Here is a 20,959-nt window from a genome sequence, read left to right as displayed (position 1 = left end):
GTCCACCAGGATAATTCCACTAAATGTCTTAAATTACATTGCATATGCAAAACTATTCTAATAGCACAAAAATAACAGGAAAATCTCTCAAAATGGCCAAGTATCTCAGCTGAACCCCTATCGCACAAAGTGAGGCCTCCAAAATAAGTAGAAGGAGAATAACTTAATTCAGTTTACTTTTCAGTACTGTCTTATGTAAATTGTCAGAGAACTGTGCATTCAAATAATTGAAATGTGTAGCAGCTACTTTCAGGGATATTTTAATTATTTTACTAAGAAAACTTCATAGTCCTTGGTACATGACCACAGAACAAAGAATTGGTTAAATAATTTTTCTGGATGATTTGCATTAGGTCTCTGGATCTTAGACTTTTTATGAATGTAGCCAATTTTATGGAAGAATCCCCCTAGGAAGAGCCCCTGATGGCCCTTGATTTTTCGTTCTTCAATGCCAAATATTTTATGAACAAGCTTCTTCATAGAGGAGGATGAGAAATACTTAATGTGCTGTAAAACATTTGATATGTGCACAAGACCATGAATTTTGCTATCTCTAAGAGGTAAATTCTACTCTCAGTGTTCTTTCTTAACTTTTAATTCCTCTGTAATTGTAGAGAGAATTTCTGAGCAACAACAGTAGTTTTTACTCTCCTACTCAATGCTTAATATGTAAGCACAGCAGATAAAACAAACAGACTGCATACTATATAAATATTAAAGTATTTTCTTAGAAGTTGCACAGTCTGGCCTTTATTTCTTGTCATAAATTATTCTATACAAAAGAAACTGTGTGTGCAATAATGCTAATCCCCTCCAAAAAATTCTATTAAAGATACGTCAAGGTTTTGAAATTTCCTACATGTTGCTAAAATACTGAAATTTAAGTATACTGGACTTCCTTCTTATCAGATCCTATCCTTCCTAAATCCACCATCATAATAATATGTATGCCACCTTCTTTCTCCCTGACCAGTGTATCTATCTCGTTTTTCCCTCAATAAAATAAGTTCAAGGAAAGCTTTCCCCTTTATCCCTATTTTTTCTATTATTCTACGGGTCCCAGTGATTCTGTTATGGTATCTTTAAAGTCTATTTATCCTAAAGGAACCTGTTTGTTTTGAGTGACTGAGCTATTAAAAACTTTCTTACTGGTTCTACAGACATAACATCTTTCACCTAAATCATTCTAAGTGGATTTGTGGCTGGTCATGATGCCATGGTATAAATTTGATTTTTCACAGCATAACTTGGGCCTATGCAATGCACATATTAGGATATATTACTAAAAGTCACAGGAACTGACTACGGAGGACAAAGAGCAAAGTAAAATATCCTCCATCCATCTCCATTTCATCTCTTCTCTGCAAGTTCTTCTTAAACATGACTATTTTCCTCATCTTTAACTTTCTCAAGAAGGATGAATTACACTCCTGCCCAAATATCATGTGAATCATTTTTTGTTCTTATGAAACTCTCTGTGACAGCAGAATGCTCTTTTTGGATCAGAATGGTGGATTCTCTTTGCAAGTAACATGACCAATCCTATGATAGTCCAACACTTTGACAACTTCTACCAAGGTCATCGGTTCATCATCTTCTCAAATATCAGGAAGAGATGCTTCTGCTGCATCTACTCTGCTGCTTTTTCACAAGTAACCCTGGAGTATTGTGTTCCTCCATTTTTGAAAAGCAAGAGCATATGGAAACTCTAAATGTCTAGTTTTCAGAGAGCAGATACTCTGTGTTTCACTCTAAACTGTTTCAGTTCAAATACCTCAAACCACCATCTACTTTTGAATATTGTATATGGAAATCTCTAAAAAATCACATCAGAAAGTGTGAAGATACCTAATGATTACCTCCCAAGAAAGAGCCTACTGCAACAAAAATGTTCTCTACAGCTCTGTGATAATGAGCATACAAAGTTGGAATTTCTGCTGTGACAGCCACATGCTGCTAGGGATTCTCTATCAAGATTTTATAGTTTAATTCTTGTGTTTTTCCTGATACTTTGAGGAGTTCTACTTTACTTGCAGTTGCTGAACAGCCATAGCCAAATCCCCAAAAGATGTTAATAATCCTACAAGAGTTTTTTGCTGAGTTTAACTGCACTAATTATGACCATTTTCAGGTATCAGTACTTATATAGTGGAGAACAATGAACATATAAAACAGCAGGGAAACTCACAAAATAACATTGTTGATGACTTTGATAAGCCTAATTTTCTCTACTCTCCTGATTCAGAGTCATTAAAAGAACAAATTCCTGCAATGGTGCAACATATGAGAAATGGTGTTTCTTATGAGAAAGAGCTGTACAATTTGAAGTTCAAAGAAGATAGATAGATAGATAGATAGATAGATAGATAGATAGATAGATAGATGATATATAGATGATAGATAGATAGATAGATAGATAGATAGATAGATAGATAGATAGATAGATAGAAAAATAAATAAAAGAACAGGAAGTTAAAAAATATTCCAATCTAGGTACTTGGAATTCTCTCTCCTCCTCAAATGCATCTTCATTAATATTCTGAAAGATGAGAGATAATAGCCAAATGGACAAAGATGCATATAAATATATACATATGTGTATATTTAGGCCTATAACTATATTAACAACTAAGGACTTCAGAAATAAATGATTCCACAAAGCATCAGGAACTTTAAAATTTAAACTATAAAGAAACATATTCCCATCAGTCTTCTGATGAAATAGAGAAGGAATACATGTTTATCAATGCTGCCAGTAATTATCTAGAGAAAGAAAGTGATAACCTTTATCATGTCAGGCTGCTTAACTTAAAATACACAGTTTTTGAGGTGCTGTCAAGTACAGTTAACTAATAAGGGCTCTGCTGGAATGCAGTGACAGTGTGCTGACAATCTCCAAGTCTGTGCAAGATCAAGGCGACTTACAACATTGTACCAATTATCTGTTGGATACATAACAATCCCCTACAACTGTCATGCTTGCAGAAAGAGAAGTGAGAATGAGGAGAGACATGTGGTACCATGGTCTTTTGTGCTCTGATGCATCACGGAAAATGCTGAGGATGCAGAATCACTGCTACCTCCATCCTGCATGAGGTGCTGTGTATTTGACTGGCTGAATAAGTTGGCTCTAGGTGTGCTAGCTCAGACCAGTTAGAGAGCTGACAGGAAGCAGAGTGATGCTGCTTGCTACAGAAGAACCTATCACCAAGGGGAATATGGATGCAGGCTGGCATGACATGAATCATTCTTTACACAGCAAATAAATAGCAAGAGCAAAAAATGCACCCAGCATGTTTCCTAGCAGTCATCTGGCAGCATCAGAGGAAACTGTTGTAAATATTTACAGTTATAGTCCTTGGCAGTGAAATCATAGTAGGCATTGCTAGCAATGCTCAGTTTAACAGGTCAGCCAGTTGCAGTTATTAATCTGGAAATACTGACAAAAATAATAAAAGAAAATAAAAGTTGTCTTGATGAAAAATTGAAAGTTCAGTATTATCTAAGACTCTAAACATTTTAGTCTTGGTTTGACTTTATTAATAATTTCATTTTTTCACAGAAAAAATATTATTTTGGGGGGTTTTCTATTGATTGAAATATAGTCATTAGAAATGCTGGGGGTAAATGCATTTTCTCTTTTGCAGCCCACAGAAAAAAAATTGTTGTAATTTGGTCATATCTGTATAAACATGAATTTAATATTTCATTGTCTTGAACAACCTGAACTATAAACTGCCCAGGCACAAATAATTTTTCATTATTCTATTCCTAGAATTATCTTAAATGATTCTAAAAATTTTTTGCAAAATGCTGCAAATACCATAAGAAATTCTCTTTTATTTGCCATGTATACTTACTTGGGAAGATTAAGAGCTGTGAATGTGCTCACTGAGAGAGAATATTGTATTAATTGTGGTCAATATTATGGAAACCAGTCCCTCTTGAAAAGTCAGTGAAAAATTCTCAAATCATTGAGAATTGATCAAATCCATTCTTGAAAGTTCCCTGAAGCAGATGTCTCTTTTAAGACTGGGTATTGATCAGAAGTATATTGACTGAGGAAGAAGACAGGGAGGAAGTTGAACACACTGCAACATTATGTTACAAGTGCCAGCTTTAAAAAAACAATGTATTTCTTCTTGGCAATAGCATAGCAAAGATAAAACAGAGTGCTTGTGAAAACCTGTCTATGCACCTTCTCACATCTGGGACTACAAAAGAGCAAGCATCTGAGGGACTAACACGAAATTTCTGTATTAACTCAGTGGGAGAATTAGATGCAGACACAGAGACTGAAAAGTGAGCATAAAACGAGTATAAGAGTTTGAGTCATGTGGTTTTTTTATATTTTTTATGATATTTGAAAAATAATGGGTCACAGATACCAAGAAGACAAAAATCAAGTGAAGTCTAGTAACTAAATTTAATTGATAAATCAGGCTATGTCTAGATGATATATTTTCAGCTTTGATGCTTTTTCCTCTTCAGTATAAGTTGTAATATTCTGTGGCATTCTTTTATCACTCACAATTAATGTTAGTACTGGATCTCAGACTGGGTCTGGTCACTGTAATAACTTTCTCCAGAAAAAAACCCCTCACAACCATACCCAAAAGAAACCCCAACAGAGAGGAAGAAAATAAAAATGGGTGTTACTCTGATGTGCAGAATTTAGAGGCCACAGTGTTGCACACTTGCCTTTAGAAGTAGCATTCCCAGTTTAAGCTGACTGCACAGGTCCCTTTTGGCTGACAGTACCTGTGCTGGGGTCCATGAGACTGCATTTAGAGCACCACTGAAATGGCAAAGGCAATCCACAAATTTCACTAGGGATGTGGCTCTTTCAGCATCTTCTCTGGACTGATGGTAATCAAAGTTTCTGCATAACACCTTGTCCAGCTGGGCAGCTCAATGTGAAACCTTCCAGAAAGGCAGGCCATGTGCTGTCTTAGGAGATAAATCTTCCTTATGATCTTTTACTTTATTTTAGATAGTCCAGTTTTTAATGCTTCTTATTTTATAGCTCTGGTTACATTTCATGCCATAGGTTGCTTTTATTAATAAAGTGAGAGACCTGAGATTTGGATATGACTCATCTCAGATATAAAGCACTCCGGGCACCCTAATTTTAGATGAATAAATTTAAAAATATTATTTCAAATGACTGCATGTCTATCCCACCTTGATACTCTTCTGTGATACGCAGGTGTTGCTTCCCTCAAGCTCCATTTTTTCATTTTCTCCATTTTATGTGGTAAAACTGGAATTATGCCCAAGAAAACTAATAAAATCACTCAGGAGTGAAAAATCAATGTGAATTTTGTGACATGGGTTGTAATTTTTAACAGGGAATAAAGTTCATTATCTTGACATGACTGACAATAGTATTTGACAGTAAGGAGTGGATCTCTGAAGAGGAGTTAAACATCATGATACCTAACTTAGGGATGCTGTTTCAGAAAGTGGAATATAAACTCCAGTCCTTGAGTAGAGACAAGTCAAAGATCAGAATTCAAGTAAGTGCTGACCTTGTCAGTGACCATTGACCATGTCAATGAGTGTCTGATAACCACTGGGAAATACTGAAGTGAGGAGACAGACATACATATCTTGGCTTAAGGGATGTTTGGTGCCTAACCTTGTCACAGAAGACTGAAGGAGGGAGAAGTGCTTGTGGTGATCTTACACTTTTGTGTGATGCTGGCACTTATCTCTTCACCTTGTGTAAGGGAATGGAGAACAACAATCTGGGTATCTCTACACTGCATAGTCCATTTCAAAACAGAAATCTAAACTGAAGTCTTCTATATCCCAAGCTGTAGTAGGATATACGAAACAGACACTCTCACAGACTTTTCTTCTTGTCTATCTCTGTATGGAAGCAGGTATGCTCAGTGTACGTGTTAGTTTAGATATTTAAAGTGAGTTTGACAGAAAAGATTGATGTAAGATAATCAATTGTGTTGGGTGCTGAGTTTGTCAGACTTTCTAAGAGGCATCACATAATTGAGAAGAGAGATCTGGATTGGGTTGGAAGGTACCACCAAAAATCATCTAGTCCAACCCCACTGCAATGGACAGGGACATCCTCAGTTAGATCAGGTTGCCTCAGAGGCCCATCCAACCTGACTTTAAGTGTGTTCAGGGATGGGGCATCCATTACCTCTCTGGTCAAAAAGCTGTAGTTTTACCACTCTTATTCTAAAATAACTTCTTCCCTAAATCTAATCTGAAATGATCCTCCTTCCGTTTAAAACCACTAACTTTTGTCTTATATCAACAGACCCTGCTAAAACATTTGTCCCTGTCTTTCTTATAAACCTCTTTAGGTACCAAGCTGAGCAATCCCAACTCTTCTCGCCTTTCCTCACAGGAGAGATGCTCCAGCCCTCTGGACCCACTCCAAAATGCCCTTCCTATGCTGAAGGCTGGATGCAGTACCCAAGATGGGGTCTCATGAGAGTGTAGTAGAGGGGAAGAATCACGTCCCTCAAACTACTGGTCATACTAATTTGATGCAGCCCAGGAATTTCACTAGAATTTATATTAACTCTTAACCTATAACAAAAAAACCCAAACAAACAAACAAACAAACAAACAAAAAACAAAACCAAAAACCAAAAACAAAACCAAACAAACAAACAAAAAAAGCCCTAGAAAAAATCCTGGATCTTAATAGTCATTTACAGAGAAGACAGAGAAGACATTTCAGCCATAAAAGCATTGCAGAACGAGCCTCCAATAAAACTTTTTTTTCTGGTAACTTTGTTGTAGTCATTATTGACATTTGTTAAATATAGCAATGTCTTTTACATGGGCATCAACCTTCTGTGGAATGATTCAGTAACAAGATAAGCAAAACTACAGCTCCACTGTTGAGAAAAATTTGCAAAGATATCTTCTATGCATCAAAAGAAGATGGCAAAAATTATAACAATCACTTTAAAAGAAAAAAAGCCACATATATGCAAATGAAAACTTAATGTATTTTGAGGACATTCATGTATATAGAAGTAAAACTAGAACTAACCCCAAAATGGGCTCTTGTTCGCACTAAAGCTTTATTTAGCTCGGTATCATGACTCTCTGATGATAGTCCACAGTGGAAGTCTAGGAAAAAATACAAGCACAAGTATGCAATAATAGGTCCCCAGACTGTCTGTCTAGTCTCAAAGAAATTGCAGGTCTGGGACTTTCTAACTCAATGGGTATCTTTTCATACTTAATAACCCACTACATATTTTCCCATAATTTAAGCTAGGCACTACTCTTGTCTCTCTGGATTTTTAACATGCACAGTTGGGCAAGGAGCTCCACAGATTAATTACATGAAAAACAGCTTTCTTCTCTTTCTTTTGAACCAGCACCTTAAGCAGTTTTTACCACACCTCACTTCTTGTATTTAATCAACTATTTGCCTTTTTCATATCACTTAGGATTTTATAGGTAAAGTCCAACAAGTGTAAATATAAAACTTCACATGAATAGAGCCATTTGTGTTCCAGCCTATAGATGGGTCTTGATGTCATACACTTCATGATAATGCGGATATTATCATTATCATATAGAAAGAAATTATGTGCAACAGAAATAAATCTACTGGAAAGACTGTTAATAAATCTACTGGAAAGTTCTATCTGGTCTAAATAAATTAACAGTCTTAAATAATACTTTTATAAATAACTAGTAATCTGATTTTTACAATGACAGCACAAGTCAATCATTGTTAAAAGCAAAGAATGTCTGATATTAGTTTCAGAGTATTTTTTTATTTTGAATTTTCCAATTTGTTTTGTAATGATAGAAACATGCTACTGCTATGGTGACGTGCCAAACTAGCATTGCAAGTACCTTTTCTGGCACCTTGTGCAGAAAAAAAAAAACAACAGTATTTTGATTTGTCTGTCTAAATGGCTCTATGTGTTCATTGTGGCCACAGACTCTTAATTTGTGTTGCTCTACTTTTCATGAACTCTTTTTGAAATTCTTGATTAGAGTGATCGTGACAGATATTACAGTATCATGCTGAGTATACCTCAAGGGATGTTTTGACAGGTTTAAAAATTATATTAAGCATTTTTATATTGCTTCACTCCTCACAAAAGTAGGAGCTAAGATTCTATTGAATCCTTGAAGACTATTGGAAAGAGATCTGGTCCTAAGACCTAACCCAATAATTTTACAAGGAAATGGAATGTATTAATGCTATTGTTACTCTGGTAAACACTTCTGACATTGACCACATTATGCCTAGCAGATCAATATTTTTCAGCCACTTAATTATCTGGGTGATTGCATTTGCGAATTTGAACATAAATAAATGTCTTACCTGATCAAATACTTTATAGAGCTTTAGAGAATTGCTTCAAAATTGAAGTGTTCTAGTCTTGAGAATTTGCTACATTTCCTACAGAGCTGATGACTTGAAATTTTTTATGCAAACTGATTTAGTTTTTTTAAAATTTCTCTTTCAGAAGTGACATTAAGGAGCAGTTAGCTGTACCATGAGATAGTCACTCAAAATGGTGTTGTTTTTGGTCCAGGCTTATTTATAAATTCTCTTGAATTTAAACAAACAGAAAAAATATAAAAGCTGGATAAATATAGAAGCAGAATTGTCTCTACAGGTGATATCACTCTAAAGAAAATGGAATATGATAAATTAAAGCAATCAAAAGCAAAAAAAAGTGAAAAAAAATAAAAGAGCACCAGATCTGTATTTTTTCAGGAATGTAAAGAAACTTTTAGCAAAACACTTGCTAATATTTCCAGCTAATTAAGCCAAACTACATACCACCAGAAATAAAGGAAAAAAAAAAATTTAGGGATATTTAAAATCTTGTTACAGGTCTAGATCTTTATTTTATAACTGATCCTATGAGAAAATAAACCCAGACTCAAGGCTTTCCTAAATCTTTGGTGTTTAAACAGAGAAGGAAACCACTGAGACTGCCTGTAACTACTGCCACTGTAATGCTATAAAAAGTAAGAATCTCCTGGCTTTCAGAAGTAACTGGTTTCCATCCTAGCCTATTTAGGTTTATTACAGGAATATGTTTCACATTCAAATCTTACAGCAATGCCTACCAAAGCACTACATTGTCAACAGAAGTGCAGAATGCAATAGGGAAATTTACAAGCTCCTTTCAGAGAATGAAAACCAACCAACAAAACCTCACCAGAAGTTGTTGTCTTTATGGAAAATTTGAAATAGTTGAGAAATTCCTCTGATGCTGCCATATTTGCAAAATTGAATGATACTTTCTACTTCAAGTATTCTTTTCTTCTAGTTGTGTGCTGAACTTGGTGTAAGTACCAGGCACAAGGTGAACCTAGGAAAGAATGACATTTCAAGACTTGTGAATCTCCACACTTGCAGAAGAACTGCCATACCACAGACATACCACTGCTGATATATAACCATGTTCCTGACATGTAGGAATTTATGGGGTTTTTGCTTGTTTGGTTGGTTTTTTATTGTTTACTGCATTTGAAATTGCAATCAGACTGCTTTGACAACATTTTAAAAAGGGAAAGATTGGAAATTGTTCAGAGAAGAGTTACTGGAATGGTCTGTAGATTGCTCTGGGAAAAATGTTAACAATTAAGAACAGTCAGCTATTTGATTTATAAAAAATAGTTACATATTCAATTATAATAAGAACAAATACCTAGATGAACTGCTGTACATTGAGGGCACAAAGCACTGAATATTTTTCTAAAGGCATTCTGTCTTGTCTACAAAAAGACAAGATAAAATGCCTTTTGTATGATATTTAAAGCCAAGGTGAAAAACTGCAGCTTAAAATATTTCTTTGACTTACATCCTATAACAGAGCAAACTTTAGGCTGGTATGAAGAAAAGGTATCTTAATATGTATAGAAAGACTTTAGTAATCTTCTCAACATGCAGAAAAAATAGACCTGGGAGGAAAGCAGAATAATTTTAATAGATCCGTTCCCCTTTCAAAATCAGAAACCCCCAAATTTTATCTAATGACTGAAGGGTTTGATTGGGGTGCTTTATACTAAACTGCACTTCTGACATCTCCCATTCTCCCCTTCCCTATCCTCCCACCTTCAGAAAAGACTGATCAATGAGACATCGGAATTGCTTAGTTAGGCTGATTATAAAATAGTTTTGTTTTTTTTTTTTTCTGCTGGGAATTTCCAGTGAAAAAATTCTTTTGCCATTCTGCAATAAAATAAAGCACACAGAATTTTAAAATATCACATGATTTGAACACAAAACAATGTTTATTTCACTCAAGCAAGACAAAATTAGAACATATTTTGCAATATTTATTTTTAAATATTAAAATATTAAATATTAAAATTCATTTCAATTCAAAGAAAGTATTTAGGAGAAGATAAAATGCAAACTACAGTTAAAAATGCTTCATCTAGATATTTCTCTGATGGGAACTGACATATCAATTCAAGATTAAATAATTTTTTGAAGGATATGGAAAAACTTGTTCCAGAAATACCTATATAGGGTTCTTCTGACTTGCTTAACAGCTTCTACACTGACTGAAGATTTATTGGCAGGGAAATATGACAGTTGAGAATCAGTGATACTTTTCAAAACACATGTGGTTTTAGATTTGTTTCACAGAATCCCACTGGGCATTAGCATAACATAATTTCTGACATTTTCTGTTAGTCATTTCCCTGCCTGGCTAGGATAGAATTGTGAATTGAATAAGAACAGGAAAAAAATACTGTGTTTCTCTTTGTGAAGATCTAATTGTTGCAGCAGACCTTATATCTTACTTTTTTTTTAAAGAATTTGTACTTCTATTTTGGAATAACATACAGATCTCTTTGCTACCAGTGGAATGTAGATCTGTGAGTACTATTTGCAGTTAGAATTATAAAAAGGCACTTTTTAATTTTTTTGTGGTGTAGGGGTGGTATTCAAAAGAACCCTTAAAGAGTAATAGCTAGAGATATTTTCCACTTTACCTTGTTTCATTTGAACAAATGCACTCTGGCCTCAATAGCCATAGCACTAAGGAAAAGGAAAACAGAACCAGCTTTAAGTAAATTTTAAAAAAAAAAAATTAAACAGTATTCTACTGCTTTAAAATGCAATGAATTCTTCTGTTTCACTTTTTCACTATCAGCTGTCTCATTGATTTATGATCTGTTTCACTGCAAACTGTGATTCTTAACACTTGCCTGAGATGTTGATCTCTCTTTCTGTTCAAGTACCTCATGGTGCTGGATATTGCTAAGGATTATCTGTTTTCTATGAGAGTAACCTTCAAAGGCAAATGGATTGTTTGCTAGTGTCATCATTAGTATTTAGAGAGCTTGAAAATACTCTGCTTATGAAAATATAGCAGTAGCTACTGCTTCAGTTAAGTGGAGATATTAATAAGTTTTCAACACTGAGAACTGAGAGAATATTGAATGTTCAAACATGCTATTGGGGCAGCAATGCTCTCATATTTTTTCATAGTAAGCCTTAGGCTTGCAGCACTGAAATAGAGTGCAGGTGAAAATATATTTATGATTGATATGGAAGGTGTTAGTTTAGGTCATTGTGCCTCAGACAACTGAAAGGGCAGTCATGTTCCTCATGCAGAACAATCCACCTTTTTATTACAGGAAGGAAAAGAGATGTAACGAGCTGTCACATTCCTCAGTAAAAGTTACCCAGACACAACTGCTTTGTTCCTTTCTGAATGGAGTCATGGAGTCACTGCATAATTTCATGTTTGTGCCTTCTTTGGGAGTGTTGAATATTGAATAGCTTCTCTGCTATAATTGGTTTGCGTATGAGTGTTAAAAAGCTTCACCTAAACTGTATTTATTGTAAGTGAAATGAAAACAGGAGAGCAGGCACTTGGGCTGACTTTATTGTTAGGTTCAATCCAGATTTATGGGTAAATAGACTGGAAGGAAACCCATTAAGGTGCTATGGCTCTTATGTCTTTCTCAAAAGGTATATTAGCTGTCTGAACAGCTCATATTCCCTCTGCAAAATAACATATCCACAATGTGAGTGTTGTGCACCCAGATCAACCCATTTAATTTAAAATACTTGGTGAGTCAGGGTGGATGAAATTTATTAGAATGGGCTCTGAAAACTTTCTAATGTCTTATACAAAGACTTTGAACATTCCAATGTTAGAAAATTCATACCAAATTTTTCCCAGATCCCATGGATGTGCCTGTATAATAAAGCATCTTGTTCTTGGGCAAAATGAGGGTAGTGTGTGCATTTTCCAAGATTTAGTTCTGTGCTTTTTAGGTTTTTTTTTTTAACTTCAGCTTCCCAGAAGTGAGTGTATGTTCCTTGACAGAAAGTCAGAAAGCTGTCAGACAGAGTACACTTTATGAGAGCAATATGGTTTCATTTTGCTGAAACATTCCTGAGAATTTTAAGGAGTTGTCAAAATGAATTCACTTTATTACTGGTTAACATTAAAATCAGAACTGAAGCCACAAAAAATAGGTCCAGGAAATAATAAAAAAACCCAGCAGTATGCCTGTCGTTCATTTTGACAGCATTGTGGGAACACACTCTATTGCTTCTGTTTTGCTGTTGGAGTTTAGACTCTTATGGGAAATTTGCTAATTTTTTGTCAGACTGAGTTTAGTTCTTGAAATTTAGCATATTCAAAGTGGGAAAAAAGCTAACACGAGTTAGTGATATGAAGAAATGCATGACCATATAAGCCAATGCTGTGTGATATTTCAAGTACATGGAATAAGCTTATGTGATTAATCACCTACATTTATATATAATATAAATACACATATATATGATTGCAAATTTAAAAATATTGAAATATGCATAGAAGCTTAGTCACAATAATTTATTTAATGACAGGTATAAAATAAATAAATAAATATTTGCCTTTTTTTATGTGAACATCTGATATTGTTAAAAGGATCTATGGAGAATATGAATCAACTAATGGGATGAAGTGAACTCCATTTAAATGCTATGAAGTCAGTATCAGACCTATGGGAAGTGTATTAAATTACATTGATAATACTTAATATATTTGTCCTAATATGCACAAGTCCTAGGACAAATTTTAACAAAGCAAGTGCATAAGAGGGTTAATCAACTTTTAATCTAAGGCTCAGTTTCAGCTCTGATGTTAATTTGTTTGCAATTTTCTATTTTCACAGGTAACATGGTATTTTCACAGGTACAAAGTGGTTTTGTTTTTGTTTTTATTAATACTACTGTGCATTTATAGACATTTAAGTTAAATAGGTTCTGTCATTTCTAATAATAAGCTTAAGAATAATCAATATCTATTTTCAAGGATTTTTTTTCCGTATTTATGGAGACAAGGAACTGCTTTTTGAAATTAAGCAGAAAATGCTAACACAACTCTATTTTTACAAAATTTGAAGAGAACTTGGAGAGCCTGAAGCAGCAGAACATAACTATACAAAATGAAGATGGAACCATATTAGAAGTTTTTCTTGGTATGATAGTAGATTAGTTATATGTTCATGCCTGTAAAATTTGATACTAAAGTGAAGCAGTAATTCAGCATCTGTCCATTCAGCTACCATTTGTATATCATTATCTCTGAATCAAAGTGTTTATGTGTTTTCCACCATGGAGATTGAAATTTTAAAATTTTTTTTTAGTGTATAGTTGGTATTAAAAGCCAAATGTTATGCTGTACTGTTTTGGCCTCAAAGAAGGTAGGAAGATTAATTGACTGAAGCAGGTGATCCATAACTTCTTAGTAATATAGAGATTTCAATGAAAGCTGGAGCTCTGAACAATCTACAGAATTCAGTTATTTTATCTTCTATTTAATATCTTTGCATGAGATAATAATAAAAATAAGGAAATAATCCTATACAAAATATGCTGAAGCATTGTATCAAGAAAGACATTTTAATATATTAAAATTTAGTTGTGCAAATGTGTGTGTGTATGTATATATATGTACATATATGTATGTATATATATATGTATGTATTTATATATGTGTGTGTGTGTGTGTGTGTATGTATGTATGGACATGTATGTATGTATAAATGGATGTATATATGTATATATAAATATATAAATATATATAAATAAAAATTTCATCTAAGTGTAAAAGGAAGCTGTTGGAATTCATAATGTCCCTTAGACATTTTTGGAGGTTCTGGGCCCAGATCAGAAGCATTTGAGACCCTGTCAGGCAGCTGGAAACAGCTGTGATTTTGGGTTTGAACCATGGAATGATTTAGCAATTTTTCAGGAAGAAGTCACAAATGTTTAGATATTATAGTAGAAGTAGTCACAAAGTAGAGGGAAGAATTTTTTAGTGCTGTACAGGGGGGTTTTAATGCTTGCACAGGAGGGTTTCAGTTTTGTACATGGGGGTCAGAGGTTTTAAGATGGAGGGATTTGGGCCTGTCCTGTCCTTCCTCTTTCTTCTTCCTTACCTCCATGTTCTTGGCGATGTTGGCACTCACAGATTGGTTTAGAGTAGAAAAGCACCATTTAATATAGGTAGTAGGTATTGGGGGAAAACTGTAAACATGTATCACGTAATGTACCATATAAAAGATAGCAGCAGCCCTGGGCAGGGGAGAGAAGAAGAAAACACCAGACAGGGAGGGTGCCAGGGGAGTGTGTGCCTCTGCATGAGCTGCTGAGCAAACCTCAGTAGCCAGAGAAGACAATCTTTTAGATAACTTGCAATAAAATGCCTTGAGACCGAACGACAAGAGACTATTGAGGCTTTCTTTGGAAGCATGGGTTGGAGAAGTTTTTTCATCACACGAAGCCACCCCGCAACCCAGGGTGGTCTTCGACAGGAAGCAAATGGCTGACAGCAAGTCTTCATTTCAGCCTTGGCAAAGACAACTATATTTTTAGAAATGCAGGAGCAGTTCCGTGTGTTACTGCCGCGTGTCTTACAGACGTTCCCGTGGACACGGCCCCGGCGCTGTTTCAGACACGGGGCAGCTCTCAGCACCGTCCCGGTCCCAGCCAGGCGCGCCCGGGCGGGTGTTCAGCACCGCGGACAGCAGCCTTGCCTCCAGGGCAGCGGCCAGCTCCCCTCGGAGAAACCCTGACCCCGCGGGACTCACGCATCGGAGCCTCAACTGGAGACGCCTTTTCTTCTTGCTGGCATATCTAGCTCTCTATTTCCAGCAGGTGGAGAGGCTTCAAATATCGAAGAACATGCCTGGCTATTTTCCCACGCTTGCATAGGAAATGCATTTTTTTTTATCTCTAGGCAAAATGTAAAAACAACAAATAACTTCCCAGCAATTAATTTTGTTTGAGTAAATAAGGATTTCTGCCTTGGCTAGTTTATGGTGTATAATGATCATGTGGGTTAAGACCTTGAGGCATCTCCTGAGTCTTTTCATTCAGCCTTGACTGATTGTTAAAAAATGAAAAATGTGGCTAGATTCAAACCTTCAAGGTAGCAGAACACTGTCCTCAGGCTAAAAACCAATGCAAAACTGGTAATTTATTTTAATCCACTCACATGGTAGTCTTATTAACAGGAAGACAGATTTTGTGCATTGTTTTGTTTCTCAGAGAATTGATCACTAGTAGATGTTTTTCTAAACTGGTGCCTTATTAGATGTCTTAAAAAGTACTAATTTTTCTAGAAATTTTACTAATGTTATTTAACATTGTGTTTCATTATTGTCAAAGTTATCAAAATACATTATGCTAAAGAACAGTGATCCATAAGTACACTATATGAAAGTAATTACATATATATTAGATATATATCCTTGAATTTACATAGGAATTACAATGCTTTCTATAATTACAAAAGATGGAAATAAACCAAAAAGTGTATGGGGGAAAAGGGTGAAAAAAAAATCATACTGCCTCAAATGTTATAGAGTAAAATAATCAAATAAATTTCTATTTACTATGGTAAAATTCCAGACATCTTGCCCATATCCATATTCCAAAAGACTCTTTTCTAGTCTGAATATCATATTGATTGATCCATAGTGATCCTCATTTTATGAGGATTTAAATGAACAATCACCTATCCTGGAGATAGGGGCTGAAAAGAGATCTAGTGTCAAAGCCACCTAATTAGCATGTGCTCTAACACCAGAGGTTTTTCTGTCCCAGATGAAGGCTATCTTGCTGCTCTTGTTTAGATGCTTTTTCATGCCAAAATGAACATGCTAGCTCTGATTAAGCAGTAAAAACCACTGACAGTTCACTGGACAAAATTGTGTATATTTAAGCTTCCTTAATTATAAATGAAATTGAATAACCAAATGCAAAAAAGAAAAAATTGATAAAGTGTCATGAAAAACACCTGAAAGCATGTGGAAAAATAAATTAACATTAATAACTAAACTGATTTAAATTCTGTTTTGAAAATGGTAAAATATTTGGGTAGGTATAGGGCATTTGGTATTAGGTCCTGTGCCTGAGCAAACTGTTCATCTAATGAGTACAGTGATGGATCAAGTTTTGTCTAAAAGGCATATTACATCAGAAGTGTTCTTGTCTGTAGTTGCAAAGCCTTTGGACTTTGAGCCATGTGACAGCTGTACTGGCAATGATGATTTTGTCACCAGTACAAGGCTGCTGTGATGTCTCTGATGGTACTTCAGTCACAATGTTGGGTATTGGCTTAAGTTATTGATGAACTATGGGGGATGCAAAGAGAAATAGTCAAAAACTTAACAGGAGTTTTTTTCCCCATCACATTTTAGGGTTTTAACTAGCTTTGAGGTATTATTTGAAAAAGATTGCTCAAAAGTTTTGGTGTTGGAAATGCAATGATTTATTAAGTGTGTAAAAAATTTATGTTGGTGGATTTTGTATTCACTTCTAGAATATGAAAATAACTAAATGATCCCAACCAGGAAAAGCTCTCCATTCTGGGCTGTAATACGTGATTTACTGGAAGTCCTCAGATGCTTTCAACTGGCTCATAGTCCACATAATCACAATTATATTCAAATACCTTTGTACTTCCATAAGAAAACAATTACAAGGGTATCTAATTACTAACATGATGCATTAGAAGAAAACACATGTCTACAAAACTCTTCTGAGATCACCTCATTTATAAAGTATTTTCAGACTTTGAAAAATTTATTGCTTGTGTCTGGATAAGGAGAGATGCACTTAATAGTATTTTGGGACTGTTTTTCAAACAGTAGCCCTAACTATATGACAGCTTAATCAGTTATATATTAATACCAGAATATACTACCAAGGAAAACATACAAACATGGTAAAAATTAGAAAGAAGACCCTTTTATTTATTAGTCTATGTGGCAGCACATTTTTTTCTCTCTCAGGATTTTTCATAGAGGTGCAGAAAGGGAAACAGAACATAATTTCTATTCTGGCTCTTTTTCTCTCTTTGCACCTCTATGAAAAATCCTGAGAGAGAAATGTGCTGCCACAAGTCTATCCATAAACCAAAAGGCTGAATTAGCTGTGTGGAGATATATATCCCTTGTACAAATTTAGAATTTAAAAGTTACTAACATGTTTTAAAATTCTTTAAAAACTACTGAGGATATAATAAAGAGAAACTATATAGAATATTCTATGTCTGCAAAACATCTACATAAATACACCAAAAGAAGTTTTCTTTTTTTTAAGGCATAAAGACTCTTTATGATATATTTGTTCTCTTTGTAAATGTCATGAAATAAAAAAAACCACAAAAACCTTTTTACCTTCTACGAGTGACATTAGTTATTTAAACTTTGCAAAGTGATTTGGAATGTAACTAATTTGTAAATATTCTGGATAAATGTTAAATAGTGTTACTATAAATTTGCAATGAGATAAGAAATATAATAATATTATTTTACTGATTTACTAAAATGACAGCACCAAGCTTTGTTTATTCTACTGTGTAAATTCTTTAATGCTACACTGCTGCTGAACTTGGTTTTTTTAAATAATTGTGCACAGCCCAGGAAAAATTACTTCTGTGCAAATGTGGAGCTTTGTAAAAATCCACCAGTACTAGGGCCTTTTACAACATATAAGGAAATAAAGATGTGGCTGAGAAATCTTGTGGAATATCAAATCCTCTGGTAGCAGCTGGAACTAAATTACTCTGGAAAAATCCCTTTGCAGTTTTTTTCATACAAGGATCTTTAGATCAACAAGAAAACTTTAAACTGAAACTTAATCTGGAGCTTCTTGCAAACACAAATGGATCAGAGTAGGATAGCCACCGCATCTGAATGCATGGTCCTCAAATGGAAATAATCATAAGCAATTAATTAAACATTTAATTCAGATTTTAAATTTTCCAGTTGTACCTTGATTAATAAGCCCTGTTCTAAGGCATGAACTGAAATTTTATACTATTTAATATTCCAGTTTTATATCCTAAATATATATCTCTAATATTCTATTAGAATTATTTTTAAAAGTGAGGCCAAAAGTGAAAAAACATTTGAAAATTTCTGTTTTCTTTGTGAAGTAATCAATACTTGTCAGGATATCTCTGTACACCTAAGTTTAATAGGTCCGTCTTTGTTTTTATCAAACACCAAATCAATGGCTGTTTTGGTGAGCAGTAAAACCATATTGACCAGAGGAAAAGCCTCTTACAAATCATCCTAAGAATAGTGCAATTTTCTTCAACTCAAAATTAAATATTTATTCCTTAAAGGAATGTAAATAAAAATACTAACACCAGACAAAGGGTTTCATAACATGCTTATTTCAGAATATACCTATCTCTCTCTTTTCTTGATTTAAAAGCCTATTTGTTCAAAATAAAGTGAGCTTTGACTTTTCAAAAGGAACAGATTTTACTTTGCTTAAGATAGAAGCATAACTCAGAAATGCAATGAAATGTACTGTAAACACAATTTATACCCTTTCTGATGTATAAAAAATCCTGTTTATAAATGGACCAGATCATGTTCTTTGGTTTACAAATCTGTGTGAATCCTACTATGCCTGAAACATATATAATGGTAAATGGAGAAAGAATGGATTTTCATAGGAGTGGTGAAATTCCCTCTGCTGACTTAGAAGAAAAACATACCAATGTATGTGAAAAAGAACAGGCTTTATTGCAAAAGAGAATATTTTTAATTGAAAATTTAATTCCTCTAAGTCTCAGGTTTCATGTTAAAAGCTTGCCTTTGCATCCTGTTCAGCAGAAACCAAGAACTCTCATGACTACTTGATGGCAATCACAACTTCACCAGGGATCTCATCAATATTTCATGCAGTAAATTGATGAAACATGCTAATCTGAAGGGAAAAAAAAATAAAAAAAAGAGGAGAATTTTATGAAAGTCACGTATCCAATAAATATTTTATGAAACTCACATATCCATGTCCCCTCCCCATTCCATTTTTAAAATATTTTAAGGAGAACACAGGATGGTGTTTTGACTTCATTTGTTGTGTACATATACTGTGAACACACAAATAAAGCATGAGAAACATTATGTTTCAATAAGTTCCAAGACAACAAACACTTTTTCTGGGACTTTTAAATTCATTAAATATTATGAAATCTAAAGGTTAATTTTTTTCCCTAAATCACTCACATAAGACTAGTGTAAAAATATGTCTCACTGAGTAGGACACTTTGCAGATAGTGTACTATTAGTGAACACTGCACAGCATTTATTTGACTAGGACATCTCAGGAATTATCCTGATGTAAAGACACAGATGTCAGCCCTTTTGGAGGTGCCCTAAAGTTTATATTGCTCCATAAAGCATAGATGTTCTGCACCACATCTGCCAGCCCCAGGTGAGTGATTGAACATCCTAGGGACTTATACCATTGTGTGATGGCTGCATGAACAGAGGAACTGCATCCTAAGATAACCAGAAATTACCCATCTAATTTAATAATGCAGGTTCCATTATAGTAAAAAACCCCTAAAAAAACTATAAATAAAGAGACTCACCTACAAAAAATAATTTCTTAAATAGGAAGTATGTGTTTTCCTTTGGAAACTTCTCTTTTTCACCAATAGCAAAAACAGAGATTATTACTTTGGTTTTTTTCCCCTAGGTGTCTAAAATGTTCTGTTATGAAGTAAATCTTTTGAATTCAGTTCATAGACACAAGAATAAACTTTATTGCTTCTTTTAAAATATCCCCCAAATCAGTAGTCCCTTTCTTTACTTCAGTAAGAATTTATGGGAAACTGTGCTTTGTATTATGGGGGAAGTAATCAAATACACAACTCCTTCCAATAAACAACTTACTCCAAGATTTCCCTCCTTGAGCATTAGATATTTTATTAAGTCACAATGATGTTTTTTCTACAAAGGAATAAGAAAAAGACACAAAAAATACTTTGTTGCAGTTATAAAACTTAGTCATTCTGCTTTTTAGAAATAAACACATTCTCCATCATCTTTCTGTGCTTGCCAGGCTGACTTTATCACTTCCTCATTTTATAATCAATGCTGGCAATATATTTAGCATTTGTTTTCAAATTTTCTTAATATTTTTCTTCTTACATCAATTCTGGTTGATCCCAAAGTGCCTTTAATTTAAAACAAAGTTTATTAACTAACACAATACCCATGGGATGCAAGGAAACTCTAGATTTTCAATATTTGTTTGCAAATATTTAACTTTCACAGTGTGCACTCTTTGGAGTTAGTGTAAAAAATTACTTTCTGGTAAGAGTGTCTTTTTTCTGCTGATAAAATAATTAATTTTGACATATCACCATGTTAAATATTAACTAAAAGGGCAATTAAGCAAGTGAAACCAGTTGATATATCAAATGTTTATTCATGTCCTGAGCCTGAAAAGTGATAAAACTATAGATTCAGAATGCATAATTTTTTCCAGGATTTAAAAATAGGCAAAGTCACAAGGACGTAGTTCTCTTAGATGAATGCTGCATGCAGTGAAGTGCACTGTGATATAATCTGGAATGAAACAACCTTCATTTTACTGTCAGATATTTTGTGAATATTTTAACAGTTTGGTCTCAGCCTTCCTTAGCTGTAACGACTTTGC

At 34.3% G+C, this 20,959-nt stretch overlaps 2 long non-coding RNA genes across 2 annotated transcripts in view; both read right to left on the bottom strand.

Moving 5' to 3' along the window:
• Positions 1 to 9,837, bottom strand: part of LOC144247068 (uncharacterized) — a 33,985-nt gene extending 24,148 nt beyond the window's left edge. The window contains exons 1-2 of the long non-coding RNA XR_013340767.1: positions 9,828 to 9,837; positions 9,183 to 9,335 (exon numbers count right to left, since the gene is read on the bottom strand). This is a non-coding gene — a long non-coding RNA (uncharacterized LOC144247068). The remainder of the gene's footprint in view (positions 1 to 9,182; positions 9,336 to 9,827) is intronic.
• Positions 9,838 to 9,859: 22 nt separating this feature from the next.
• LOC110481808 (uncharacterized) lies at positions 9,860 to 15,140 on the bottom strand. Its single transcript, XR_002467315.1, has 3 exons — positions 15,076 to 15,140; positions 10,972 to 11,017; positions 9,860 to 9,927 (listed from the first exon to the last, which is right to left on the bottom strand). It is a non-coding gene; the product is annotated as an uncharacterized LOC110481808 (long non-coding RNA).
• Between the last annotated feature and the right edge of the window lie 5,819 nt (positions 15,141 to 20,959).

This window comes from Lonchura striata, chromosome 1 (assembly GCF_046129695.1).
Source record: "Lonchura striata isolate bLonStr1 chromosome 1, bLonStr1.mat, whole genome shotgun sequence".
Taxonomy (NCBI): domain Eukaryota; kingdom Metazoa; phylum Chordata; class Aves; order Passeriformes; family Estrildidae; genus Lonchura; species Lonchura striata.
This window is presented reverse-complemented; position numbering and strand designations above follow the sequence as displayed.